The sequence below is a fragment of the Dendrobates tinctorius genome, unplaced genomic scaffold (genome assembly GCF_039654945.1).
Source record: "Dendrobates tinctorius isolate UK_male_01 unplaced genomic scaffold, ASM3965494v1 ptg000028l, whole genome shotgun sequence".
NCBI classification, from domain to species: Eukaryota; Metazoa; Chordata; class Amphibia; order Anura; family Dendrobatidae; genus Dendrobates; species Dendrobates tinctorius.
Window position 1 is genome coordinate 19832778 of NW_027361696.1, and position 23565 is coordinate 19856342.

The following is a 23565-nucleotide window of genomic DNA, read 5'->3' on the forward strand; positions in this document are numbered from 1 at the left end:
ATTCACAACGTCCTAATCAGTTTTATTCTTACTCATCCCCCCTTCTGATAGCACCCATATTTGAGTTTATCCAAGCGCACACTTTTTCTTGGTAGAAATATATATGAAGATTTAAAAATACCACCAAAAGTGTATACTGGTGTACGCTTCAAATACATTTCCTTTTTTCTACTTTTTAGATTGTTGTCTAATCCATACAGAGAACACGGAGATGTTAAATGTTTAAACTATGCTCTATATACCTGCTATCCAGTGATGATGTACCCTTTCTCAACTTTGCACAATCTGGTCAATTCCATACTGGGCCTGAGACCGTCTGAGTCTGCCTCCTGATATATAGACATAGGTTATTAATGTGTAAACTATGCTATACATACCTGTTATCCAGTGATACGGTACCCTTTCTCACCTTTGTCCAATCACTTCTAATCCATACTGGGCCTGAGAACGGCTGTCGAGCTGTTAAGCAAGCTACAGCACCTGTGGTTTTGTCACTTAATTTTTTTATTTTTTCAGAAATGCCGGTTAGGCCTAATTCCGGAATTGCGGTTGACCTGCACTCACTGGGAAATCATCGTTCGCGGGGAAGAATTGGAATCCCAGATCCCCATCACTAACGGTGTTCAGCGGGTTATCTGCACCTGTGAGCGACAAAAGCTGGTCCTTTCAGTGTAGCGCGCATGCAGGCCCAGACATGTAAGTGCATGACAGATCTTTTATTGCTCGATTTCGCGTGCCAGAGCCTCGTGTATCCCTCTAGTAAGCTTGACGCGTACCGCGGGGGCATGCCGGAGTCTCGTTCGTTAACGGAATAAAGCAGACAAATCGCTAGCACAACTAAAAACGGACATACCACACCACACACAGAATAGACAAAGCTTTCAATGTGTGCATCTTTTCTTTAGGTGGCATGGTTGTGGTTTCCCGGGTGGATTCCAATGGAGCCACAGGCTCCACTCCTGGTGGTGCCCTTTTGGACATTCCTTTAAGGTTCAGTTTTGCAACCATACTGCCCCCAGAAAACAAACACTTTGCCTTCATGGACGCTGTTTGCCCGATCGGCAGTTGGCATAATTTATTGGTGGGAAGTCCGACGGTATATGATCGTGTTCGATTTCAGATTTTTTTTTGTTGTTTGTATTTTACAATTTTTATTCCAGCCTTTCTTGACTTCATAAGGGCATGACAAGCCTCTATCTGTGTCTCCTCCACCTCCTCCTTTTACTCCTTCACCTCTTTTCTAAATGTAGTTGCCCTTTTCCATATGTTATTTTTGTCTTCTGAGCATTTTGTCTGCTTTGGGACACCTTTTAAGGTGTTTTGTAATTGTTTTCTATGTGTTTGTATGTGTTTGTGTTTGCCTGCCATTGTTTTCAATGGGGTTCAACGGTGTTCGTCGAATGTTCGACGAACATTTGACGAACTTGCCTCCTGTGCGACGAACCAAAACACTAGCGGGGTGGCTCAACACTACTCCTGATATATAGACGTACATTTTTAATGTTTAAACCATGCTATATATACCTGGTATCTGGTGATACTGTACCCTTTCTGCCAGGAAGTCCTCCTCCAACCACCACTCTAAGTGTATCATTGACACCTGGAACATTGTCCCACATGTGTGATTATTTCTTGCGGATCTTATTGTTATATTGTGTTGTGATTAGAGTTGAGCGATACCGTCCGATACTTCAAAGTATCGGATCGGAATGGATCGGCCGATCTTAAAAAAAGTATCGGTATCGCCGATTCCGATACCGGAAGTCCCATTCAAGTCTATGGGACTTCCGGTATCGGAATAAGAAAAATCCTGTTTTTCCCTTGTACAGCCTCTCTGGGGTCTGTACGGGCCTTTCGGGGGGCTGTGCCGGCCTGCCAGGGGGTCTGTGCAGGCTCCGGTGGTCTGTGCCGGCCTGCCGGGGGGCTGTGCAGGCTCCGGTGGTCTGTGCCGGTCTGTGCCGGCCTGCCGGGGGGCTGTGCCGGCCTGCCAGGGGGGCTGTGCAGGCTCCGGTGGGCTGTGCCGGCCTGCCGGGGGGCTGTGCAGGCTCCGGGGGGCTGTGCCGGCCTGCCGGGGGGCTGTGCAGGCTTCGGGGGATGAGTAAGAATAAAACTGATTAGGACGTTGTGAATCTGACTAATAGCAGAGGATCTTTTTTTTTTTTCTTTTTTTTCCTTTTTGAGTAATAACAGTAATAGTAAAAGGGCCTCAAAAGGTCCCTAAAAGACTATACTGTTAGTGCCTCAAGACTAGTTAGTACAAGACAATCCCCTCTCGAGGGTTCTGCATGAAAGTCACAATACAAATGCAAATAAGGAATGACTGTAATAGTGCCAAAAGCAGTGTAAATAAAAGTAACAGTTCACACTACAGCGTCTGCAGATATATTAATATAAAGCTACAGCCTATGGGAGGCTAAACACACAAAACTAAAGTAAAAGAAAAAAAAAAAAGTCGTTACTACAGTAAAAGATACAGATAAAAGTACCACCTGGCACTCCAGCGGGTGTAGGAGTCAATGGGGCGGCAGGCCATGAACAGTTAAAAACATAGTGCCTGCAATAATGTAGAGTGAAATAGGAGAGTGGTACCTTTGTAGATATGAAGTCCTTGCTGAGACGTGCGGTGGAGGTAAAGGGTGAAGTTTTCTGCTCCAGCAATTAGGATAAAAGAACAGAGAAGCAAAAAAAAAAAAAAAAATAAGAAAAAGTGATTGTAAAAGAAATCCCAAGGGCTGCTCCGGCCGGTAGCAGCCACTTGTCAAAATGCTTCCAGCCTTGAAGCAGGCATCAGCGGTCTCTCGTGCTCCCGGCTTCTGAGAGATAATCCAGGCGTCCAGGACCTTAGTGAGGTGAGTCAGCACGTGACCGGGTCGACTTCAACTGCTAGTGGTAGCGGCAGGGACCAGTGAATTTTCCTACGCGTTTCAAAGACAACAGTCTTCTTCCTCAGGGATGGTCCCCCCACCACAGAAGGCTTGTTTAAATGGTCCTGCCGCTTTGAAAAAATAAGGTTATTTACAGAACCTCCATGGCATTCTGCAAAGTGTTTAGAAAGAGGATGACCCAGAAATTTTTTCTTTATATTTCTTATGTGTTCCTTGATCCTTATCTGTAGGGATCTTTTAGTACGCCCAACATAGACCTTCTGACATGGACATTTAATAATGTAGATGACGCTCTCTGTATTACAAGTGATGTAATCTGATATTTCCAGTCTATTAACATTGTTGCTCCCAGTAGCCCATTGCTGTTTAGGGGTCTTAGTTTGTTGACATGCCTTGCACTTTCTGCAGGGAAAAAAACCTTTTAAATTGTTTATAAAGGGAGAAGCATGTGTATGTGGGTCATCCTCTTTCTAAACACTTTGCAGAATGCCATGGAGGTTCTGTAAATAATCTTATTTTTTCAGGAATTGAACATGTTAGACCACAAATGCGCAGAGGTAACCATATAAAGTTAATGTCGCGTGCTGAGAGCCGTTGGATATTTACATTGGACACACTAATACCGAAAGGGTTAAACAGTGAAATGGAACTTTTTGCTTTTTATTGAGTAAATTGGATTAAGAAAACTTCAAAGCGGCAGGACCATTTAAACAAGCCTTCTGTGGTGGGGGGACCATCCCTGAGGAAGAAGACTGTTGTCTTTGAAACGCTTAGGAAAATTCACTGGTCCCTGCCGCTACCACTAGCAGTTGAAGTCGACCCGGTCACGTGCTGACTCACGTCACTAAGGTCCTGGACGCCTGGATTATCTCTCAGAAGCCGGGAGCACGAGAGACCGCTGATGCCTGCTTCAAGGCTGGAAGCATTTTGACAAGTGGAGCAGCCCTTGGGATTTCTTTTACAATCACTTTTTCTTATTTTTTTTTTTTTGCTTCTCTGTTCTTTTATCCTAATTGCTGGAGCAGAAAACTTCACCCTTTGCCTCCACCGCACATCTCAGCAAGGACTTCATATCTACAAAGGTACCACTCTCCTATTTCACTCTACATTATTGCAGGCACTATGTTTTTAACTGTTCATGGCCTGCCGCCCCATTGACTCCTACACCCGCTGGAGTGCCAGGTGGTACTTTTATCTGTATCTTTTACTGTAGTAACGACTTTTTTTTTTTTTTTCTTTTACTTTAGTTTTGTGTGTTTACCCTCCCATAGGCTGTAGCTTTATATTAATATATCTGCAGACGCTGTAGTGTGAACTGTTACTTTTATTTACACTGCTTTTGGCACTATTACAGTCATTCCTTATTTGCATTTGTATTGTGACTTTCATGCAGAACCCTCGAGAGGGGATTGTCTTGTACTAACTAGTCTTGAGGCACTAACAATATAGTCTTTTAGGGACCTTTTGAGGCCCTTTAACTATTACTGTTATTACTCAAAAAGGAAAAAAAAGAAAAAAAAAGAACCTCTGCTATTAGTCAGATTCACAACGTCCTAATCAGTTTTATTCTTACTCATCCCCCCTTCTGATAGCACCCATATTTGAGTTTATCCAAGCGCACACTTTTTCTTGGTAGAAATATATATGAAGATTTAAAAATACCACCAAAAGTGTATACTGGTGTACGCTTCAAATACATTTCCTTTTTTCTACTTTTTAGATTGTTGTCTAATCCATACAGAGAACACGGAGATGTTAAATGTTTAAACTGTGCTCTATATACCTGCTATCCAGTGATGATGTACCCTTTCTCAACTTTGCACAATCTGGTCAATTCCATACTGGGCCTGAGACCGTCTGAGTCTGCCTCCTGATATATAGACATAGGTTATTAATGTGTAAACTATGCTATACATACCTGTTATCCAGTGATACGGTACCCTTTCTCACCTTTGTCCAATCACTTCTAATCCATACTGGGCCTGAGAACGGCTGTCGAGCTGTTAAGCAAGCTACAGCACCTGTGGTTTTGTCACTTAATTTTTTTATTTTTTCAGAAATGCCGGTTAGGCCTAATTCCGGAATTGCGGTTGACCTGCACTCACTGGGAAATCATCGTTCGCGGGGAAGAATTGGAATCCCAGATCCCCATCACTAACGGTGTTCAGCGGGTTATCTGCACCTGTGAGCGACAAAAGCTGGTCCTTTCAGTGTAGCGCGCATGCAGGCCCAGACATGTAAGTGCATGACAGATCTTTTATTGCTCGATTTCGCGTGCCAGAGCCTCGTGTATCCCTCTAGTAAGCTTGACGCGTACCGCGGGGGCATGCCGGAGTCTCGTTCGTTAACGGAATAAAGCAGACAAATCGCTAGCACAACTAAAAACGGACATACCACACCACACACAGAATAGACAAAGCTTTCAATGTGTGCATCTTTTCTTTAGGTGGCATGGTTGTGGTTTCCCGGGTGGATTCCAATGGAGCCACAGGCTCCACTCCTGGTGGTGCCCTTTTGGACATTCCTTTAAGGTTCAGTTTTGCAACCATACTGCCCCCAGAAAACAAACACTTTGCCTTCATGGACGCTGTTTGCCCGATCGGCAGTTGGCATAATTTATTGGTGGGAAGTCCGACGGTATATGATCGTGTTCGATTTCAGATTTTTTTTTGTTGTTTGTATTTTACAATTTTTATTCCAGCCTTTCTTGACTTCATAAGGGCATGACAAGCCTCTATCTGTGTCTCCTCCACCTCCTCCTTTTACTCCTTCACCTCTTTTCTAAATGTAGTTGCCCTTTTCCATATGTTATTTTTGTCTTCTGAGCATTTTGTCTGCTTTGGGACACCTTTTAAGGTGTTTTGTAATTGTTTTCTATGTGTTTGTATGTGTTTGTGTTTGCCTGCCATTGTTTTCAATGGGGTTCAACGGTGTTCGTCGAATGTTCGACGAACATTTGACGAACTTGCCTCCTGTGCGACGAACCAAAACACTAGCGGGGTGGCTCAACACTACTCCTGATATATAGACGTACATTTTTAATGTTTAAACCATGCTATATATACCTGGTATCTGGTGATACTGTACCCTTTCTGCCAGGAAGTCCTCCTCCAACCACCACTCTAAGTGTATCATTGACACCTGGAACATTGTCCCACATGTGTGATTATTTCTTGCGGATCTTATTGTTATATTGTGTTGTGATTAGAGTTGAGCGATACCGTCCGATACTTCAAAGTATCGGATCGGAATGGATCGGCCGATCTTAAAAAAAAGTATCGGTATCGCCGATTCCGATACCGGAAGTCCCATTCAAGTCTATGGGACTTCCGGTATCGGAATAAGAAAAATCCTGTTTTTCCCTTGTACAGCCTCTCTGGGGTCTGTACGGGCCTTTCGGGGGGCTGTGCCGGCCTGCCAGGGGGTCTGTGCAGGCTCCGGTGGTCTGTGCCGGCCTGCCGGGGGGCTGTGCAGGCTCCGGTGGTCTGTGCCGGCCTGCCGGGGGGCTGTGCCGGCCTGCCAGGGGGGCTGTGCAGGCTCCGGTGGGCTGTGCCGGCCTGCCGGGGGGCTGTGCAGGCTCCGGGGGGCTGTGCCGGCCTGCCGGGGGGCTGTGCAGGCTTCGGGGGTCTGTGCAGGCATCGTCCGATGGGACTACAAGTCCCATCGGGCGATGCCTGCTACCATGACAGTGATTGACACATTAGCCAATGATGGGACAGTAGTAGTCCCATCATCCGGCTAATGTGTTGAATGTAAAAAAAAAATAAAAAAAAAATTACATGCTACATACATACAACATGCATACTACATACATGCTACATTCATACTACATATATACTACATGCAACATACATACTACATACATACTACATGCAACATACATACTACATATATACTACATGCATGCAACATGCATACTACATATATACTACATGCTACATACATACTACATATATGCTACATACATACTACATATATACTACATGCATGCTACATACATACTACATACATACTACATATATGCTACATACATACTACATACATACTACATGCATGCTACATACATGTGTGGGAAATTCCCACGCAGCAATGGCATAAAGTGAGACTAGGGACTTTTTTTTTTTTTAAGTGGCGGAGGAATACAGTGCGGAAGGATACCTACCTTCCGTCATTGGATTCCTGCAGCCCGTAGAGAACGGCAGCAACAGCTGATGCTGCAGTTCTCTACCCAAGATCGTCGTGGGACACACTCGTGGACTGCTTCGGATCGTGGGTGAGTATTTTTGTGGTTTGTTATGTTAATATTTATTCCGTAAAAGACAATGGCTTCGGGGAACAATGTGACAAGTATTGGTAAGTATGTTACTCTATGTTATATGTACTGTATGTCTATGTATGTATTGTATGAATGTATTGTATGTAGTATGTATGTAGTATATATGTGGTATGTATGTAGCATGTAGTATGTATGTAGTATGTATGTAGCATGCATGTAGCATGCAGTATGTATGTAGCATGCATGTAGTATATATGTGGTATGTATGTAGCATGTAGTATGTATGTAGTGTGTATGTAGTATATATGTAGTATGCATGTAGCATGTAGTATGTATGTAGCATGCATGTAGTATATATGTAGTATGTATGTAGCATGTAGTATGTATGTAGTATGTATGTAGTATGTATGTAGTATGTATGTAGCATGTAGTATGTATGTAGCATGCATGTAGTATATATGTAGTATGTATGTAGCATGTAGTATGTATGTAGCATGCATGTAGTATGTATGTAGTATATATGTAGTATGTATGTAGCATGTAGTATGTATGTAGCATGCATGTAGTATATATGTAGTATGTATGTAGCATGTAGTATGTATGTAGCATGTATGTAGTATGTATGTAGCATGTAGTATGTATGTAGCATGCATGTAGTATATATGTAGTATGTATGTAGTATGTATGTAGTATGTATGTAGTATATATGTGTTATGTATGTAGTATGTATGTAGTATGTATGTGGTATGTATGTGGTATGTATGTAGTATGTATGTAGTATGTATGTAGTATGTATGTAGCATGTAGTATGTATGTAGCATGCATGTAGTATGTATGTAGTATTTTTTTTTTTTTTTAACATTTAACACATTAGCCGGATGATGGGACTACTACTGTCCCATCATTGGCTAATGTGTCAATCACTGTCATGGTAGCAGGCATCGCCAGATGGGACTTGTAGTCCCATCGGACGATGCTTGCACAGACCCCCGGACATCAGCACAGCCCCCCGGCAGGCCGGCACAGCCCCCCGGCAGGCCGGTACAGACCCCCACAGGGTGCACAGACCACCGGCAGGCCGGCACAGCCCCCCGGCAGGCCGGTACAGACCCCCACAGGGTGCACAGACCACCGGCAGGCCGGCACAGCCCCCCGGCAGGCCGGTACAGACCCCGGGCAGTCCACACAGCCCCCCGGCAGGCTGGCACAGCCCCCCGGCAGGCCGGCAGAGACCCCCGGAAGGCCCGAAATGACGGCGCATCATGATGCGCACACACCGCGCATCATGATGACGTCAGGCTGTCAATCAACTTTGAACTTCCGATTCCGATGCCGACTTCCGATATTGAAAAAATATCGGAAGTCGGTATCGGAATTCCGATACAGCAAGTATCGGCCGATACCCGATACTTGCGGTATCGGAATGCTCAACACTAGTTGTGATCCATCCTGAGCGTGTGAGAGTCTATGGGTTACTCCTGCAATTTAGATGTACATTTAAGAATTACCCCAATACTGTATACAACTCTACGCTTGTGATACATTACCCATTTACTGCTTGTTATATTCTGGTCTAATCCAAAATGACCAAGTGACAGTTATTTTCTGACTGTGCAAATAAATACTGAGATTGGCAACAATGACACCTACACTGTGTACAGCTGTACTCTTCAGATCCATTACCGTTTTACGGCTTTTTAGATTGTGCTGTAATGCAATACTGAGCCTGAGAGCGTCTGTGTGTGCCTCCTGAAATATCTATGGAGATTTAGAATGCTTAAACTATACTATATATATACCTGCTATCTGATGATACTGTACACTTTGTCTACTTTTTATATTCTTGTCTATTCCATACTGAGCCTGTGAGCGTCTCTGTGTGACTGATGGAATATATAGGGAGATTTACAATTATCCTTTGACTGAATAGAGCTGTATGCTTCTGATACAGTACCATATATCTGATGTTATTTTGGGTCTACTTTCTGCAAAATTTTGAAGTTTGGTGGAAGAGGCCGCGGACGTGGGCGTGGGGGGGCCAGCTGGTGCTGATGGTCGTGGTGCATCTGCTGGTAGTGGCAAAAGCACAATAGCAGCTAAGGCAGGAGGTGTTGAGCCTGCGTCATGGTCGGGCTCCGGAATGCCTGGAAGGCTACCATTTCTGGGAGTAGGTTAACTGCTTTTAAAGCCGGAGCATGAGGAACTGGTTTTGGCTTACATTGCCGAAACAGTTTCCAGCAAATATGCCCTCTTCTTCTGAAGTTTCAAAAATTGCAAGCACTGAGTCATCAAGTGCTGGCTCTTGGTCAGGAAGAACCCTTTTCCTTGTGTCCTTCACCCCCACCAAAAGTGAATGATGCAGCAGGCCACACTTCACATTAGTACATGTAGCTCTTTCTATCATACCATGCCTGGGTTATCAAGTCAAATCGTGAATTCCCCAGTCCAAGATGAATCTGACATGGAGTGTGGGTGGCCAGCCAGGGCAGTGGGGTTAATCGGTACCGGGCCGGTGTCTCAGAGGGATGTGTCACGGTGGTGGTGACCCATTCCGTGGCCCTGGGCGTCCATGCAAAGGGGTGAATTACGTTTATAGGTGAATGATACGTGACGCCACCTGTGGTTTCTTATTAGATTGACCAGCGCTGCAGTGTCGCTTCTCTGGGACAGATGTTGTGGTGCAGCTAAGATGTAGAAGCCCTGCACAGGTAGAGCCTTAGTCGCAGGGCAGATGAAAGAGTGGTAGATGGTGTGCAGTTCAGGATGTAGCAGAGCCGGGCGCCAGGTGCAGGAGAAAGAGGACAGACACAGTCGTGCAGTTCCTTTACCTGTACTTGGTAAGTGCCGTCCAGGACCCAGAGTACAGATGGAGAAGGAGTTGGTCAGCCTGGAAGCCAATTTGGAATTCTCTCTCTGCAGATAGTTAGTGTGACCTCCGTTCTAGCGCTTATCTGAGGTACTCGCAGTGCTGAGTTCAATGAAGTTCCCCCTGTTGACTCTCTTTTGGAACTTTCTCATATGGCAGTCAGCCGTAGCCTTTTCCTTCTGGCTCCCACACGTCGCTGCTGGGTCCTCCGAACCTTAGTTGGGTACAGAGCATTTACAGCTGCTACTGTCTCTGGTTTCTGCTGCAGGAACGTCAGTGTCCCTACAAACTCGGAGACCGGAATCCGGACCATGCGCTCCAGTTAGGAATGAGCCTTAACTCTGCTCATCCTCCAGCTCCCCTTCTCACATCCACACACTTCCCCTTCCCTTCACAGACTGCCCTAACTTACCTCCTCCCGACCACAGAGAGCAGCTCCTCAGCAGTCAGGTTCAGAGGTCTCCCTGCTGGCCTGGAGTGGGAAATGTGTTGTGTGTTGGTTTAACTGCTAAAGAGATCCTTCGTTGCTCCCAAGCATGACATCACACTCCCTAGGAGGAAGGTAATGCCACTGTGGCGACAGTACTCCTGGGGGCGCCACAAGTGCACTGAGGCCCAGCCACTGCTAGATGATTCTGCTGGTACATTGACCCAGACCACTACATTCCCCTCACACTCTACACAGCCAGGATCTGACCCTGAGGAAACTCAGGTTCCCCTTCCCGTATACTATACCACCTTACACGGTGACAAAGAGGAAGGTGCAGATGAAAGTGCAGGTTCCTTGAGCAGGTGGGGGGGGGCATACTCATGGGTGACGGCACTGGCACAGTACCACTATTTCTCTGACGTATCGGAGCATGATGAGTTGTGGTATGTGTTAAAGGGGCGCTCTTTGGCCCTGGGCACATGAAAACCTGGAGCCAGCCCTACCCCCCCTCAACTTTAGCCAAATAACCCCCAGTTTTCAGTGCGTAACTATTATTATGAAGTAAATTAAGGTTGCCAAGCTTCAGTAATAAAAATTGATGTTTTTGCCATTCAAATTGGCACTGTAGGTGTGATTAATGTCCTCCACTCCCTGCCAACTTTGCTTCCCCATTGACTTGCATTGGGTTTCGTGTTTCAGTTGGCCTTCGACTTTTAACAATAATCGGCCGATTTCGTTCGACCCGACTTTTGAGAAAGTCGGGTTTCATGAAACCCGACTCGACCCGAAAAAAGGCATAGTCGCTCATCTCTAGTCACAAACACTTTATAATCTTTATTTCCCCTTGTAAATACCCCTTTAATTGGACGCCCAGGGCCACGGACCAGGTCACCGCTGCCGTGACACATCCCTTTAAGAACAAGCCCGGTACTAAGTATCCTCACTGCCCTGGTGGGCAATCCACCATCATACTGTATATAAGGGAGCTGTGGGCATACCATACTGGGTATAGTGGAGCTGTAGGATCATCATATGGTGTATAGGGAAGCTGTGGTATTATCATTCTGTGTATAGAGGAGCTGTGGGATCATAATACGGTGTATAGGGGAGCTGTGGGATCATCATACTGAGTATAGGGGAGCTATGGGATCATCATACTGGGTATAGGGGAGCTATGGGATCATCATACTGGGTATAGGGGAGCTGTGAGCCCAGCATACTGTTATTAAATGTTAAGTGGGCTTAAACATTATTGTTATAGGGATCTCAGTATTGTGACCATTAAAGTTGGACATGGAGTATTATTACTTTCTAGGGATAAAAATTCAAGGGCACATGCAGAGGAAAAATATTTTCTAGTGGGCAATTTCACCATCTGGAGACCACAAAAGAGACATTATTACGTTGTAAGGGGCACAGTTTTGGCATTACTATGTGGGGCACTAAGAGGAGCTCTGATTTTGTACCACACAGCAGGTGCAGTACTAGGGACACAGACGGCAGCAGCAGCTCAGCATTCGGGTATCGGCAGGTTGATGAGTTTGTGCAGGTTGGGAATACATCTGCACATGGAAACACGAGAAGCAATGGGATAAAACTGAAAGGGAGAAGATACACATTAGATATTAGAAAAAACTTTTTGATGGTGAGGGTGATCAATGAGTGGAACTGGCTGCCACAATAGGTGGTGAGTTCTCCTTCAGTGGAAGTCTTCACACACAGGCTGGACAGACATCTGTCTGCAATGATTTAGTGAATGCTGTATTGAGCAGGGGGTTGAACACGATGACCCTAGAGGTCCCTTCCAACTCTAACACTCTAGGATTTCATGATTCTACATGTGAACGGTGCTGGAAATGTGAGAAGACAGATGTGTCTTTGTTGTAATCTCTGCAGATGAGTCCTGTCTGGAGAAGTCGACATGTCAGGCTGGGCCAGATGGAAAAGACGGGAAAAGTGAATGACTCCAACAGAATGGTGGGCACTATACTGATTAAGGAGAGTGCCACTGACTGTGGTGCCTTTCCTCCCCTCCCCTTCCCTTATGGGTTAATTGAACTCGCCCACCCATGTCATGCTGGGGCGGAGTATTAATGTTATGGGGCTAATGGGATTGGGTAGGGATTAGCACAACCCCTTCTTGTGGTTATATAGCACCAAATCCGTGGCCACCCGCCCTCTTTCCTTCTGACTGGATCCTGGAAGTGCTTGTCACAAGCGCTGTCTGGCGGTATTATGAGTGACCCATTATTAGAGGCTTTGCGCCTACGGGTCTTACAGGAGGGAGAGCCCTGGCTACATGGCGTCCTGGCGGGGATCGGCGCTCACCTGGCGGCCTCGCAGGCTCCAGCCTCTGATGAGGTGCCCGGTCCCGGCACGTCTTCACGGCGATCTGGTCCGGCCGCCGCTGGGTTGCAGCAAGAGCGGATGGTGGCGGCGGGGCCGCAGGGAGGCAGGCGGTCCACCCGGGAATCCCGCCCTTCTCTGCGGCTGCGCGACGCCTCGCCGGCGTTGGCCGGGGTTTCCCTGCGAAGCACGGCTAGGCGGAAGTCACCGCCCCCGACTTCCGGTCCGGCGGCGCTGAATGTGCAGGGGACTCTGCACGTGGGAGAAGTGCGCGGCGGCACAGTGCGGCATCGCGGCGGGGGGGTCAGGGAGGTGGCGGCATCGGGGCGGGTGCCCACATTAATATCGGTTGGGGGGAAGGATTTGGGTTTGGAGCCCAGGGGGGTTAACCGGACCGGGGCGACGGGAGTTACCATGGGGGGTACGCACAGTGCGTCCTCCTCTGCTTCAGCAGGGGAACAGATTAACGAGCAGCCAGAGCGGCCCTTGGTGCCCGGGGTGGAGGAGCGGGGACTGGTCAGTGCATCACAGGCACCTGTCGCAGGGGCTAGCTAGGCATCCTCTCCTCCGGGGGGTTGGGTACGCTGAGCGCTGGGGTACTTGCTCCTGCCCCGCATAGAGGTGGGGTTCACGGGGATGTCCAAGGCCCGGCTCCGGCTACTGCAGTACCCGGTGGTAGCAGGGAAGTTTCCGTGGCTGCTGCAGTAGATGACGGTCCCTTGAGGGGGAGGCGGGACAGGCATAGACGCCGGAGATTCTCTTCCTCCTCCTCTTATTCTTCAACCCCGCAGTCGCGCCACCATGGGCGCCATGCATCGCAGCGGCATCATAAAAGATCTAGGCGCTCCGGCCGCAGAGGTTCCTCCCATGGTCGTCCCCGGTCCTCGAGACGTGGCTCTCCATCTTCGTTGTCAGAGGTGTCCAGCGCGTCTGCGAGTCCCGAGCATGTTCGTGGTCCTCCTCCCGAGCGTCGGGAGTCGAGGGCTCGTTCAAGGACTTACAGCCTGGTCGAGCCGAGCGCAACCCCCGAGGCTACAAGTCATGGCATCAACATTCCGGCGGGTTATCCGGGAGCTGGAGTTCCTCCATCTACGGGAGTCCCTCCTCCAATGGTCAATCCGGGTGAGTGTTCCCTGTTGGGTTCTTCAAGTATGGATAATGCACCTATGATATCTGTTTTGAGAGCGTTGATTGGGCAATTGCCCCCCCACGGCTGGTACGGCAAAGGAGTGTCATAAGATGGATGCCCCACTAGCGGGGGTGTATAAGGATACCATGTTTTGCGGGGTTAGTGCGCTAGGATCGCACATAGATGACGACACTAAGAAGAAGATTTGGAGCAATGATTATGTAGATATTTGGTCGTTGGTTTCGGTGGATCAGCACACCGTGGACAAGGAAGTGCGCCAAAAGGTGGCGAAAACTATGAATAATTGGTTGCAAGCTTTCACTGTATAGGGTTGCATTATGGGGCAGAAGCACCCGGGCCGCTGCTCCGAGCTGTTTATCTATCAGGATATGATCTACAATTCATACAAGGCTCACGGTGGGTCGGCGTGGTGGAGGTATGATGAGGAATTCAGGAGACGGTTAGCCCTCCACCCAGAAATTGGCTGGGGGGTAAAGGCGACTGAGGTGTGGCTGTGTCTTATGATGACTCAGAAGCCGTACCCCTTTCCATCAGCGGCTGCTGGACAAGGCTCAACAGGTTCCAGTTCAGTGGTCGTGCGGAGACCCGGTACCTGTTGGTTGTTCAATGAGGGACACTGTAGGTTTTACGGCCTCTGCAAATTCCGACATGAGTGTTCGGCCTGTGGAGGCTCCCACCCGGCCTCTAAGTGTTCTCGTCCTGCGGGGAAGCTGCCGGTCAAGCCGCAGCAAAATGAGAGGAAAGACGCCAGTGAGCGTAGTCGCGATGGAGCCGTGGCTAGACTTGTATCCTAACAAGGAGGCAGCGGGTCAGCTGCGTTTTGGGTTTTCAGAAGGTTCTTTCATCCCGTTTAAATTGCATAGGTCCCCCGGTTTTTCGGTAAATTTGAAGTCTGCTCGTGATCACCCGGATGTTCTGTTGGCGAAGGTGCAGAAGGAGGTAGCACTGGGTAGGATGGCCGGTCCGTTTTTATCCCCGCCTTTTCAGGATTTTAGGGTGTCACCTTTGGGAGTGGTCCCGAAGAAAGACCCGGGTTCCTTTCGTTTGATTCACCAATTATCGCACCCAAAGGGGTTTTCGGTGAATGATGGTATTTCTCCCGACGATGCGTCAGTATCTTATGCATCTTTCGGCAGGGCTGTGGCTTTGATTAGGAGCGCGGGGGAAGGTGCTTGGTTAGCCAAGTCGGATATCGATTCGGCGTTTCGTTTGTTGCCGGTGCACCCGGATTGTTTCCATCTGTTGGGTTGTCAGGTAGATGGGGAATTTTATTTTGACATATGTCTCCCCATGGGATGTTCGATTTCCTGCTATTATTTTGAACTTTTTAGTTCTTTTTTAGAATGGGTAGTGAGATGGGAGTCGGGAAAAAGGTCTGTCACTCATTACCTGGATGATTTCCTTTTTGTTGGCCCAAATTCCTCAGATGTATGTGACAGGCTGCTTTCCATGTTCAAGTCAATCGCGCAGAAATTCGGTGTTCCTTTGTCACCGGAAAAGACCATTGGCCCGATTCAAATGTTGTCTTTTTTGGGCATCGAAATTGATACGGTAGCGATGGTGTATCGGCTACCCGCTGAAAAGATTCAAAAATTGGTCTTGTTGATTGAGGGTTTCATGTCAGTTTGAAAGGTTACCCTCTTGCAGATGCAATCACTGTTGGGGTTGTTGGTCTTTGCGTGCAGAGTCATGCCGGTAGGCAGGGCGTTCTCACGACGGCTGTCGTTGGCTACGAAAGGAGCCTCTAGCCCACACCACAGGGTGCGGGTTACAAGAGCCATGAAGGCAGATTTGGAGGTGTGGCTTTCTTTTTTGCAAACATTCAATGGTCACACTTGCTTCATGTTACCGTGCCGGACGGCACAGGACTTAAATTTGTTTGCATCGGAGGATGGAGTTGTGGGTTTCATGACAAGATTTGGGCATTGACTGTGTCGTGAGGCTTGGCCAGAGTTTTGGGCCAGGTTGGGTTTTGGTCATGACAGAACCCTTTGCGAGATTTTTCCAATCGTCGTCTCGATTGAGTTGTGGGGTAATTTGCTGTGCAATCAGGAGATTCATTTTAGGATGGTTAATCCTGGGGTGGATTGCTGTATCAATCACATGTCTTCCAGGTCTCCGCAGGTTTTGGCCGTTCTTCGTAGACTGGCTCTGCTATGTTTGTGTAAAATAATGCTTATCCTGTAAAATACTCAGGACTAGTTACCAGATAAAAATATAGTGGTTTATTTGGTTTCTTCCATCAAAGAAAGGTTATTACAAAAAAACAGGTGAATAAAAATAGGTGAAAGAGAAATTGTCCATAGTTCATACTCTGAGATCCCACATGGCAAAAGCAACATGTATTCTTCTTTCTCTCCGGGATCTCACATGGCAAATGGCGTCTGTCTCTCTTAGGCTTCTTCGTACTAAAGTAACATACCAGCTGTTATGTCATGTCATGGCCCAGCACAGAAGACATCTTCGTGTCTGTCTCTCATGATGGTGAGGGAAGAAGAGCGACCTCTACAGTTAGCCATGAATTATATACGTCTCCTAAAGCATGTGGTCTCTACATATATGGAGCTGTCTTTCTACCATGAGCCAAGCTTAAAAATAGCCTATGTCGTGTAAGCTAAAGCAATGTACAGAACTGAGTCTTATAAGAAATTAACGGATTATTAATATTTAACAATTCCCCTTTTGAGGGAGACAGACATTAATTGGAACCCTCAAACTATAATGAGTTTTTTTTTTTTTTTTTTCCTCTTTTCTTCTTCTTTGACAAAATAATTTAATATCAATAACATCAGATTACCGTTATAAGTACTCAATGACATAATTGATGTGAATTCATGTTATGATAAGCTGTGAACAATATTCATATAAAATATGTATAATTATACTTCCCTAAATCTAAATTGAAGCATCTCAGGTCCAGTCATCATCATCTGATGTCATCTGGTCTTCATTTTGATGTCTTCTGTCTTCTTCTTGGTTCTTTTAAAAACACAGTTTTTCTCTAGCATATAGATGTTGTAGAAATCGTGTTGTGTATAAAATCAAAGTTCATAAATTCATATGTTAATACGAAAACAAAGTCTATGCAGCTTTAATATCTGTGCAGTGTCACATTTAAAAACCTGGGCTTACATTGGCTCGCCTTGGATATTCTGGAATCCTCCATCGGTACTGGTCTTTGAACAGGTGTGACGTCTTTGGTCAGCAAAGCAAGGGTTAAAATGACTCTTCCTTGCTAAACATAGCACCATAACCAGTCCTTGTCCTAATGCACAGGACATATGTCAGGGTTGTAGCTTCCTGACAATTACCTTATTGTTCACCTCTGATTCTCGAGTTCACACTCGGCATATAAACTTAACCATAAAACATCTGAATTAGAATTGTCTACAGACTTAAATTTCAATTTACTCTGCTTAGCAAGACAATTAATGACATCCATTTTATCTTACCTTGAAATGTCTCAGCTTGTTCCTTTGATGGACAACGCTGGGTTCCTGTTGTCTTCACACGTCTGGCTTACGTCTGGTACTTTTGGCACTTGTAGTACTTCTCAATCTATCTGGTACTTCTTAGTCCTCATGTCTAGGTTCCGTCTGATTCTTGTGAATAGTGGAATTCCCGATAACTTGCACATATGATTTGACGTTAGCAAAGTCCAATCCCCCTTGTGGGCAAGTGGAGGGAAATCCACAAAAAAATACAAAAAGTCAGATCTGGCTGGCTCTCCAATGTAAAATAATGCTTATTCTGTAAAATACTCAGGACTAGTTACCAGATAAAAATATAGTGGTTTATTTGGTTTCTTCCATCAAAGAAAGGTTATTACAAAAAAACAGGTGAATAAAAATAGGTGAAAGAGAAATTGTCCATAGTTCATACTCTGAGATCCCACATGGCAAAAGCAACATGTATTCTTCTTTCTCTCCGGGATCTCACATGGCAAATGGCGTCTGTCTCTCTTAGGCTTCTTCGTACTAAAGTAACATACCAGCTGTTATGTCATGTCATGGCCCAGCACAGAAGACATCTTCGTGTCTGTCTCTCATGATGGTGAGGGAAGAAGAGCGACCTCTACAGTTAGCCATGAATTATATACGTCTCCTAAAGCACGTGGTCTCTACATATATGGAGCTGTCTTTCTACCATGAGCCAAGCTTAAAAATAGCCTATGTCGTGTAAGCTAAAGCAATGTACAGAACTGAGTCTTATAAGAAATTAACGGATTATTAATATTTAACAGTTTGCAATTCAACATTTGGTTTCGGGCTTGACTCGAACAGGGCCCTGATGGTTTGCTTGCTAACTTTTCTGATTCTTCTGACTTACAGGTTTTCACGGATCTTGGTCACCATGCCCTTCCGGAGGTTTTCAGTTGCCCGCCGATTCTGTGGGATGTGATCGGGAACAGTTGATGTCCCTTGTTCGTTCCTCGGTGTCCTAGTCGACGTGGCAAGCGTATGGTAAGGCATGGATGGAATGGTGCCAGTTGGCGGGTCACAGACCGGTTCAGGTGTGTGAGAATTCGAGATTGCAAGTTACAATTGAGTACTTGTGTCAGTTGAATAGTAAGGGTTTGTCGGCTCGTCAGCACAGCAACGCTTGTCTGGTGTTGCTTTTCATTTTCAGTTGTTAGGCTGGTCTGATGTTATGAAATGTTTTATTGTTAGGCAGGCTATGAAGGGTTGGAGGAGGGTCCAGCCTAGTACTGAGTGTCGGCGTCCGGTGTCTCTAGCTCTCCTTAGTCGACTTATAGCTATTGCGGATAAAGTGTGCAGTTCCGTTTTTGAAGCAGCTCTTGTGTCCGCTGCTTTCGGATTAGCGTTTTTTGGGGCCCTAAGGGTCGGGGAGTTGGTTCCATGTTCAAAGCTCGATTTGGGGTGTGGTTTGCGGTTTGAGGATGTGTTTTTTTTGGAGGAATCGGTGCGCGTGAGAATTCGTAAATCAAAGACTGATCCGTTGGGTCGGGGTTCTTGGGTTTTGCTGCATGCTGCCAAATCTTCAATGTGTCCGGTCGCGCTGCTTAAAGCATATGTGGTTATGAGAAAAGGGGGTAGTTTTTTCTTCACGCATGCAGATTATCTACCTTTAACCAGGTATCAATTCCAGACTGTGTTTAACAGATGTTTGAAGGGGCTGGGCGTTCCTGCTGGTGAGTATGGCACTCATTCATTCCGCATTGGGGCCGCAACGGAGGTGGCCAAGGAGAGCCTTCCTGATGCCAAAGTTCAGAGGATAGGGAGATGGAGATCAGCATGCTTTGCTCGTTATATTCGTCCGGATTTGTTGTATTAACGTTTTCTTTTCCTGCAGGTTCCGTCAGACCGACTGTCTGGTTGCTGGGACACTCCTATATTTTCTGGGCTGCACAGCGGGCCGAGTGTCGCCCAGGAGGAAGGCATCTGGGATTTCGGGATGTCGTTTTCATGTGGAGAGGCATTAGGGGCTTGCAGTGGCCGCAAGTGTTACCTGAGGTTGTTTCGATCGCGAGAGGAGCTCGGGGGCCGACTATTTTGATCTTACATGCGGGGGGAAACGATCTGTGGTCGTATAAGATGGCGGAGCTTTTAACTATGATGCGAGCTGATATAGAACGCTTTCATAGTTTTTTCCCGGAACTGGTGCTAGTGTGGTCTGAGATTGTCTCGAGGGCAGTGTGGCGAGGGGCTCGGGATGGTATGGCAGTCGAGCGCACTAGGAGGTCAATCAATGCCCGGTTTCTAGGTTTGTGCGCGAGAGGTTTGGTGTGGTCATTCGACACAGGCAACTGGAAGGGGATAACAGCGCCCTGCTAAGGCCTGACTGGGTCCATTTGAATAACATCGGGCTCGATATTTTCTTATCCGGTCTGCAAGATGGAGTAGAGCAAGCTTTGCTATTGATGGGTGGGGGTCGGAGTCCTGTTTAAAAAAAACAGGATCCTCCGTGGCGGTGAAACAAGGATTGGCACAAAGTTACGGCTCGCTGGCCGACTTGCCTGCGAATACAGAGCAGGGCATTTGGTGGCGAGCGCGTTTTTAAGAGAAGTAAAGTGCCTTTAAAATGGTTGTTAAGAAAACATTCAATAAAGCTGTGACCGACCTTCACCCATCATTTGGTTTCTGAGTCTGTTTATTATGGTTAAGTGGGGCAGAGGAAATGCTATTGGGGTTTTAACCCTGGGTCACAACAGTCTGGTGAGCACTGTACTGATTAAGGAGAGTGCCACTGACTGTGGTGCCTTTCCTCCCCTCCCCTTCCGGGTTAATTGAATTCGCCCACCCATGTCATGCGGAGTATTAATGTTATGGGGTTAATGGGATTGGGTAGGGATTAGCACAACCCCTTCCTGTGGTTATATAGCACCAAATCCGTGGCCACCCTCCCTCTTTCCTTCTGACCGGATCCTGGAAGTGCTTGTCCCACCCTCCCTCCCTTTTTGTTATGATTGTTTACTAATGTTCATCTTGTTCTGTTTATTATAGTTTTCAAGTCACAGCGGTGGTGAAAAAAGGATTGGCACAAAGTTATGGCTCGCTGGCCGACTTGCCTGCGAATACAGAGCAGGGCATTTGGCGGCGAGCGCGTTTTTAAGAGAAGTAAAGTGCCTTTAAAATGGTTGTTAAGAAAACATTTAATAAAGCTGTGACCGACCTTCACCCATCATTTGGTTTCTGAGTCTGTTTATTATGGTTAAGTGGGGCAGAGGAAATGCTATTGGGGTTTTAACCCTGGGTCACAACAGTCAGAATGTCATCTGTAAGTCACCATCTATAATTGTGCAGTAATCTCTGCATGTCCTGCAGGACTGGTATCTACCACTATAAGTCACCATAAGGCGCTAATAACAGTGCTGGTCTTTGTACAGAATTTTATTTTCAATAAAAGTGCGGTCATCTCCTGAGGTTCCCCTATACCACCATAGCTATAATCATGATTACCTGGTGAGGGGCCACTGGTGGACACAGACAGAAAGGCCCCTGTGCAAGAACAATATATGATCCCTTTGCAGCCCAAGAGCTCCTAAAAATGCAACATTGCACCTTTTTTGGAGGTAGAAATGGGACCCCTTACCTCTTGTGCCCATGTGCGGCCACGCAGATTGCACCAATGATATGTCCTCCTGTTAGGGGCCCACTCAGATGTTTCACCCCCTATGCTGAACCCACAGCTACGCCTCTGACCAACAGAATAGTGAGTGCAACTCTGGAGTATAATACAGAAGATAACTCAGAATCAGTAATGTAATATACAGCTCTGGCAAAAATTAAGAGACCACTGCAAAATTTTCAGTTTGTCTGATTTTTCACTTTATAGGTATACTGTATTTTTTATTCTATAAACTACTGACAACATGTCTTCATATTTCCAAGTACTAAATTTTGTATTTATTTTCAGAAAATGAGAAATGGTCAATATAACAAAAATGTAGTGCTTGCAGACCTCTAATAATGCAAAGAAAACAAGTTCATAAAAATTTAGAAACAACAATACTAATGTTTTAACTCAGGAAGAGTTCAGAAATCAATATTTTGTGGAATAACCATGATTTTTAATCACAGCATTCATGAGTCTTGGTTAGAGATGAGCGACTTTGCCTTTTTTCGGGTCAAGTCGGGTTTCATGAAACCCGACTTTCGCAAAAGTCGGGTCGAACGCAATCGGCCGATTATCGTGAAAAGTCAAAGGCCGACTGAAACACGAAACCCAATGCAAGTCAATGGGGAAGAAAAGCCGGCAGGGAGTGGAGGACAGGAAACACACCTACAGTGCCCATTTTAATGCCAAAAACATCAATTCTTATTACTTAAGCTTGTCAACCTTAATTTACTTTATAATAATAATAGTTAGGCATTGAAAACTGGGGGTTATTTGGCTAAAGTTGTGGGGGGGTAGTGCTGGCTCCAGATTTTCGTAGGCCCAGGGCCAAAGAGTGTCACTGGGCTCCTTTAACACATGACACAATTCATGATCCTCTGATATGGCAGAGAAATAGCAGTATAGTACAATGAAAAATACTTCACTTCTTACATCACATGACTGATATCCATTTTAAATTCTCCAATAGCTCCAAAAATGGACAGTATATTACTCCATATGTATTATGGCCACCGCATGGTGCGCTATACAGAGTAATGAGGCCCATATATTTCTCCATACAGAATCATTGGTCCCATATAATATTCCATACAGTATATGATGAGCTCCACATCATGCTACAGTATATGTTGGTCCCCATGGATGAAGCTCCACTGTCTTATGGGCCCAAATAATGCTCCATATATAATGGGCCCCATTTCTAATGCTCCAGTGTATAATGGGCCCTGTAAATGCTGCTCCAGTGCCTGATGTTCACCTTTGGAATGCTCCAGTGTATGGTGGGCCCCATATATCATTCTCCAGAGTATAGTGCTCCCCAAAAATTGCTCCCAACCTTTAAAACAATTAAATAAGTCTCCTCGCTAGGGAATCCCTGTACTCTGGACTCCTCGTCGTCCCCATCTTCCATCTCTCTGCACTTGGACTGTTTAGGCAGAGGGCGTACAGACGTGATGTCATCACGCTCTCTGACCAGAATGTCACTGTCAGGAAACGCGGAAGACGTCACGGCGGTGGAGCAGGGAGAGGTAAGTATTTCAACTTTGCAAGTGCTGTGATCCTGAGCAAGCAGGGGGGCCCACTCGTTGGCGACAGCACTGGCACAGGGCCCCTCATAGTACGCGGTGTGTCTGACGGCAGGTGGGGTGAGGGTGGGTGGGGTGGGTTGTGGGTGGGCCCGGCAGAGACACTTTTGCGTATTATGAGGGGCCCTGTGCCAGTGCCGTCGCCCATGAGAATGCCCCCCACCTGCTCAAAGAACCTGCACTTTCATCTGCACCTTCCTCTTTGTCACTGTGTAAGGTGGTATATTATGCTGGAAGGGGCACCTGAGTTTCATCAGGGTCAGATTCTGGCTCAGTACACTGCGAGGACAATGTAGTGCTCTGAGTGAATGTACCAGCAGAAAAATCTAGCAGTGGCTGTGCATCAGTGCACTCCATGTCAGATTCATCTTGAACTGGGGAATTCACGATTTGACTTGCTAACCCAGGCATGGTATGTGAAAAGAGCTCCATGGAGTAATCTGTAGTGTGGCCTGCCACATCCTTCACTTTTGGTAGGGGTGAAGGACACAAGGAAAGGTGTTATTCCTGACCAGGAGCCTCCACTGACGACTCAGTGCTTTTATTTTTTTAAACTTCAGAAGAGGAGGCGATAGAGCTGGAGGCTGTGTCAGCAATGTAAGCCAAAACTTGTTCCTGAAGCTCCAGCTTTAAAAGCGGTTTACCTACTCCCAGAAAAGGGAGCCTTCGAGGCCTTGTGGAGCCAGACGATGATGCAGGCTCAACCCCTCCTGCCTTAGGTGCTATTGTGCTTTTGCCACTACCAGCAGAATGACCACCACCACCACCATCAGTACCAGCTGGCAAACCCCGCCCACGGCCTCTTCCACCATACTTCCTCATTTTTGGGAAAATGGACCCAAAATACCACCAGCTATATGGTACTGTAAAACAAGGTACAAGGTGTATATAGTATTGGGGAGAATTTGAATCTCCCTACCGATTTTAGGAGGCTGAACTATTATCTCAG

At 46.4% G+C, this 23565-nt stretch overlaps 1 long non-coding RNA gene across 2 annotated transcripts; it reads left to right on the plus strand.

Annotated features, from left to right (window-relative positions):
* Nucleotides 1-4946: 4946 nt before the first annotated feature.
* Nucleotides 4947-20598, plus strand: LOC141084863 (uncharacterized). 2 transcript variants are annotated; one of them, XR_012231146.1, is made up of 3 exons: nt 4947-5122; nt 18285-18416; nt 19267-20598. It is a non-coding gene; the product is annotated as an uncharacterized lncRNA (long non-coding RNA). The 2 variants fall into 2 exon arrangements; XR_012231145.1 differs by having other exon boundaries at nt 18285-20598.
* The last annotated feature ends 2967 nt before the right edge of the window (nt 20599-23565 follow it).